This window comes from Orcinus orca, chromosome 20, assembly GCF_937001465.1.
Source record: "Orcinus orca chromosome 20, mOrcOrc1.1, whole genome shotgun sequence".
NCBI classification, from domain to species: Eukaryota; Metazoa; Chordata; class Mammalia; order Artiodactyla; family Delphinidae; genus Orcinus; species Orcinus orca.
In genome coordinates this window covers 40,464,510-40,471,129 of record NC_064578.1, presented here as the reverse complement: position 1 = coordinate 40,471,129, position 6,620 = coordinate 40,464,510, and the positions used below count along the sequence as shown (strand labels likewise).

Here is a 6,620-nt window from a genome sequence, read left to right as displayed (position 1 = left end):
ACTTCTTCCTCTTCTATTTTCTGGAAAAGATTGTGTAAAATTTTGTTAATTCTTCTTTAAGTATTTGGTAGAATTTTCCTTTGATACTGAGCATTTCTTTTTCAGAAAAATTGTAATGACAAATTCAGTCTGTTTAATGGTTAGAGGATTACTTAGGTTATCTATTTCTACTTGGTTTTGGTAGTTTGTGGTTTTAAAAGAATTGGTCCATTTCTTCCAATTTGATAAATTTCTGAGTGTAAAGTTGTTCATATATTCCATTCTTATTCTTTTAATGGCTGTGGGATCTGTTGTAATATCCCATTTCATCCCTCATACTGATGATTTGTGTCTTCTCTCTTTTTATCTTGGTCAGTCTTGATAGAGGTTTATCATTAAAAAAATTTTTTTAAAGAACAGCTTTTTGTTTTATTGATTTTTTTCTACTGTTTTCCTGTTTTCAGTTCATTGATTTCTGCTCTGATCTTTATTATTTCCTCCTCTTTGCTTGCTTTGTGTTTACTTTGCTTTTCCTTTTCTATTTTCTTGAGGCAGGAACTTAGATTACTGATTTGAGACTTTTCCTTTTTTCTAATGTATTTAGTGCTATAAATTTCTCTCTCAGCATTATTTTAGCTGCATACTACATATTTTGATATTTTATATATTAATTTTCATTCAGTTATATGTGTTTTAAATTTCTGTTGAGATTTCATATCTGACCCATGGAATATTTAAAAGTGTATTGTTTAATTTACAAGTGTGAGGTCAGGGGAGAATTTTGTTGGCTTCTTGAAAGAGAAAATTGCCAGTTTGGCTTCTGAGCAGGTAATATTATATGAGCCTTGTAGGGTTTTATATACCTTTGATAAATCTAGATAAATACAGAAATGCCTCTAATAGGAACATAAGGAAAACATTTGCTTCCTTTTCTTCTTTGACACCTCTTAATTAGGAGCACTAGCAAATCTACTCATTTGGTCACACATTTCTTTCAAAGCATTTCTCATCGTATTTTGAGCACTATACTCTGTACTCATGTGCAGGATCTTCCTGGGCCCATGGTTCACAAATTCCATCACTCACCATGTCGCTGTCCCTCCCATTCTGTGGCCTACCCTGTTTACATAAATTGCTGAAAACAGATCTTCTTATAGGGTATGGATTGTGCAAGTCATGAGATGTGGTGGTACTTAGCCAGTGACTTGGAGATGTAAATATGTGAGCTGCATCCACGACCAAACACAGACAGTTATTGAGTAAGATTATGGTTACACCATCCTTTACTGAAAGTGGTTTCTTTTAGCTATAGATATTTAGATAATTGCCTCTGTTTTTCATTTAGTGGGATGGTGACAATGTTTGGATGATGAGAAGGAGGAAGAGGAGATGATGTTCTGAGACTCTAAGTTCATGCCCTGCTCATATTCCTTATCTATCCATCCACTCATCTATTGATTTTTCCATCTATCTGTTCTTGGTGATCACACTTGCCGAGCTCATTATCACATCGGTATCGTTGCATTTGCTCTTCCTCTTTTTGGAAAGTTTTTTCTCTGACTTTTCATGTGCTGACTCCTTCTTGTCTTCTCTTCAACAAAGTCTGTCCTAATCATTCTATCTAAAAGAATTCCCTCTTAGTTATTATCACATTATCTTGTTTTTTCTTTTAAGATACTTTTCATTCTTTGAAATTGTCTTATGTATTTTTATCCACTTATTTATTTTCAGTCTTCCTTGCCAGAATACAAGTTCCATGAAGGCAGAGATATATATTTTGTTTCCCAGAATATTACCAACACCTAGACCAACATCCATACAGCTGACAATTCATACATACAATTATTTATTAATTAAATTAATAAATGTTAATTTTCTGACAATATAAGGTAGTGATTAAAAGTGCAGACTCTGCAGCCAGACTGTCTGCATTTAATTCTATGTATGCAAACTTGGAAATAGCATGCAATGACCTTGGGCAAGTTATTTATCATTTCTGTGCCTCAGTGGCCTCATGAAAGGAAAAATGGTATGAAATGAGAATAGTACATAACTCAAACTTATCATCATCAGGAGGATTAAATGAAATAGAAATTTTAAAAAGGTACAGTACCTAAAATAGCATCTGGAAACTCTGCATTTAAAAAAACTACTACGGGCTTCCCTGGTGGCGCAGTGGTTGAGAATCTGCCTGCCAATGCAGGGGACATGGGTTCGAGCCCTGGTATGGGAAGATTCCACATGCCATGGAGCAACTAAGCCCGTGAGCCACAACTGCTGAGCCTGCGTGTCTGGAGCCTGTGCTCCGACAAGAGAGCCCGCAATAGTGAGAGGCCCGTGCACCGCGATGAAGAGTGGCCCCCACTCGCCGCAACTAGAGAAAGCCCTCGCACAGAAACAAAGACCCAACACAGCCAAAAATAAAATAAAATAAAATAATTAAAAAAAATAAAAAAATAAAAAAAAATAAAAACAACTACTACTACTAAATAATAGCCAAGGGCCATTTTTGGAAAATAAAGTAAAAACCAAGAAATACAACAACAACAAAAGAAAACAATCCCTACCTCAAATTTTAAATATAATGAGTACTTCTGAGAGATTCTCAAACCCTAGTTAAGTAGAAAAGAACAAAACAAGCCATTAGCCTTGACCGCATCACTAACTGACTTGGTGATCTTGAGCTCGTTCATTTCCCTGAGTCTTTTTTTTTAACTGAAGTGTAGTTGAGTTCCAATGTTGTGTTAATTTCTGCTGTACAGAAGAGTGATTCAGTTTTATATATATATATATATATACATATACATTCTTTCTTATATTATTTTCCATTATGGTTTATCACAGGATACTGGATATACTTCCTTGTGCTATACAGTAGGACCTTGTTGTTTATCCATTCTATATATAATAGTTTACATCTGCTAACTCCAAACTCCCACTTCATCCCTCCCCCACGCCCCTCCCCCTTGGCAGTCACAAGTCTGCAGAATCTTCTCTGAGTCTTAATCCCTCATATAGGAAGATTAAGGTTTGGACTAGAGAATCCCTAGGAGCCCCCAGATTTAATTTTTTTTTTTTTTTTTGCGGTTCGTGGGCCTTCACTGTTGTGGCCTCTCCAGTTGCAGAGCACAGGCTCCGGACACGCAGGCTCAGCAGCCATGGCTCACGGGCCCAGCCACTCTGTGGCATGTGGGATCTTCCCGGATCTGGGCACGAACCCGTGTCCCCTGCATCGGCAGGCGGACTCTCAACCACTGCGCCACCAGGGAAGCCCCAGATTTAATGTTTTGAATCTCCACTTTCCAGGTGCAAGTTGTTGAAGAGTCCCCACTACCTTGTGTCTGGCTCTGGGCTGGTCATGTGTAGGAAGGAGAGTCTGGGCTGCATTGAGGCCCCTGGGGACAAGTGCACCTGCCTCTGCATGGGGCCTCTCAAAAGCAGACCTCCCAAACCTGTCACTGTGCCAGACCCCATGACTGCAGAGAGCCACAGCATGGAAAATGACCTCAGCCTTTTGACAGTCTGGCCCCAAAGCTCACTGCCAAGCCCCAGATTCCAGCCTTTTGGTAGCCACCCCACAGGTGCAACCTTTGTTGTGATGAGTGAGTTGGGGCGAAAAGCATACCCCCATGCACACACAAGGCATTATTGATAATAATTAATAAGCCCCTGGCAATTATACCCAATGATGTGTAAGGTCAGGATGACATGCACTGTCAGTCAACGGTGGTACTGGAGAAAGGGTGAGTGGCAGAGCCAGGAGTGAGTACCACCTACTGCAGGATTAATCACCCATCAGAGAAGGGCTGTCACTCACTCTCGTTGGGCCCAGGGTGCAGTTATTGTGAGGCCTGTCAGTTTCCCTGGACCAGGAGGTGTCTGATGGTGGCAACCTATGCAGTGGAGCTGGCTCAACACTCCACTCAAGGCCCCAAGACCCCATGCTTGAGCTCGTGAGAGAGCACATCCACCCAGGCAAGGAGCAGCCTTCCTCAGTTTTTGATAGCACAGAGGGGGTCAGCACTGCTTTCCATGGAGGGTTTGCCAGGGGGACAAGGGAGACAAGCATAAGATGCTGAAGATGTGGCCAGCCCACAGACTCCTAGCTCCGTGTCAGGAGTCCTAAGTCCAGGTCCAGATTCCTCCACTTGCTCATCCTGAGACTTTAGAAACTCACATAATCTTACTGTGATGGGATGCTATTGCCAAGCATTAACTAATTTCTTTTATAAACAGTCCCAGCAATCTTTTCCATTCTCCATCTCAGGTCCTTCATCCACCCACCATGTACCCCCAGGCCAAGAATTCTAAGGCACACACAAGCAGGGAACTTGAACTCGACCTTGCCTAGGGCCTCAATCATATGCTCCTTGTTCTGCAACTTCGTGCAGCTGGACATTATGACTTGGCCAATGTGGACCCTGCCACTGCGCCCTGGGGCTTTCCAAAGGCACCTCGCATACCTGTCTGGAGCTTAGATTGGGGACAGCATGCCAGTCATGAATGTCCACTGGAAAGGGCTATGTGCAAGGTCCCTTAGGGCAACCCGTACAGGCCACAGGCTGCATGCACTACCGAGGAGGCTGCTGTTTGCAGCCTTTGTACACCGATTCCCCACGGGGAAAAGAGTACCTTCGGCTTAAGTGGCTGCAAAGAAAATTCATGTTTATTGAGTGTACTTTACATACAGCAAAATTCACCTTTTTAGGTGAACAATTCTGCAGCTTTTGACAAATGTATGCAGTTGTGTAACCACCAGTGCAATTAAGATAAAGAATATTTATATCACTGCATAAAATGTCCCCATCCTCTTCTAGTCAACCCCTCTCCTTACTCTTATCCCTTTTGTTTTTCCCCTAGAATGTCATACAAATGGAGTCCTACAGTGTGTTTGCTAATGACCTCTTGATTATCCCTGTAGTTTGGGTGAAGCTAAGCCCATCTCCCTGGCTCACAGGTGGGGGTTCAAGGATGCCAGCTGGGCCAAGGATGCCAGCTGGGCCAGTGAGACTCAAACCCAGGACTTCTGTTGTAACTAGTGCAGAAGCTGAGCTCCCTTTCCACGGGCCAACTGAGCTCCTGGAAGACAAGCTTAGAGTTGCTGAAGGCCATCTTGCAAGGATGTGGGAAGAGGGTGCTCATGAATAAAGCCAAGAGTCAGAGAAAGATCCAGCCAGGCCTGAAAATGCAGCCCTGAATTTATCAGTTACCTGAGCAAATACAATAACTTGCCAAGTTTTGTTTTTCTATGTCAGTCGGGGTAAGTTTTCTGTGACAGAAAAAGTCCTAACGAGGTTCCACATGCAAATTTTTTTTTTTTTGATGCCTACTATGAGCAAAGGCATAGAACATGAATTACCTGCATCAGTCTCAAAGCAGGTACACCAGAACAGGACTCTGATGAAGCATAAATGCAGATAAATTAAGAAGTTTTAAAATATACATATATTTTAGTCTGAACATTCTGAATAAGTCTATACAGTTTCAATTCACCAGATAAATTCCTAGACCCAGCTTCTTCATCTGACCCATTGCTTCTATTCTCAGTGGACACAGACTTTAATTTTCTCTAAGGAGCAAAAAGCAGTGGAGGGGACATCGCTATTTTGAGTAAGTCCCCAAGACCAGGTCATAATTTACATAAGTGGATCTTTTATTCTGCCTTTTACAAATTAGCTTCTATAAAATTTTGGTGGTGTAGTGTCTCTTCATACACATATGGGTAATGAAGAAGTAAAACTGCCTTTATTTGCAGATGACACAATTTTCTAGATAGAAAGGTCTAAGGAATCTACAAAAAAGCTACTAGAGATAATAACTAAGTTTAACAAGTTCCAAGATACAATATGAATACACAAAATATCAACTGTATCTTTTATATTAACAACAGATAATTGGTAAGGTGAAATTTTAAAATACCATCTATAGTTGTATTAATAATACCAAATGTACATAAAGATAAATTTATAAAGGTATGTATAAGACCAATAAACAGAAAAACTACAAAACATTGCTGAGAAAAATTAAAGAAGACCTAATAAAAAAGAGAGATATACCATCTTCATGGACTCATTATTGTTAAGATGTCAGTTTTCCCCTAACTGAGCTACAGATTCAATACAATCCCAGTTAAAATCTTAGCATGTTTTTTGATGAATAGAAACAGACAAGGTGATTCTAAGGTAGTTCTTTACTTTGTAAAAGCACAAGGAATAGAATAGCCAAAACTATTTTATGAAGAACAAGTGTGGAAGTCTCACAACATCTGATTTCAAGGCTTAATATAAAGCATCAGTAATCATAACAGTGTAATCGGCATAGGAATAGCCATATAGATTAATGAAACAGAATAATGTATCCAGGTATAGACCCATCCCTGCATGGTCAACTGATTCTTGACAAAGGGACAAAGATGATTTATGGGAAAAGGATAGTCTCTCAACAAATGGTGATGAAACAATTGGATATCCATATGGAAAAAATCATGACCTTAAATTAACTTGAAATGGATTGTATTATATTCATAATAAACACACAAAAGTTCATTTTTTAACCTAATAATAAAAACCACTTAAAAAATCAAGAATATAAACATCCAGGGAAAATTTCAAGAAGACAGCTGAACAAGGAGATTGAATATC

General features: G+C 39.8%; 1 non-coding gene across 1 annotated transcript; it reads right to left on the bottom strand.

Moving 5' to 3' along the window:
* Positions 1 to 4,497: 4,497 nt before the first annotated feature.
* On the bottom strand, positions 4,498 to 4,632 carry LOC117198430 (small nucleolar RNA SNORA70). Its single transcript, XR_004479590.1, has one exon. It is a non-coding gene; the product is annotated as a small nucleolar RNA SNORA70 (small nucleolar RNA).
* Positions 4,633 to 6,620: the final 1,988 nt, after the last annotated feature.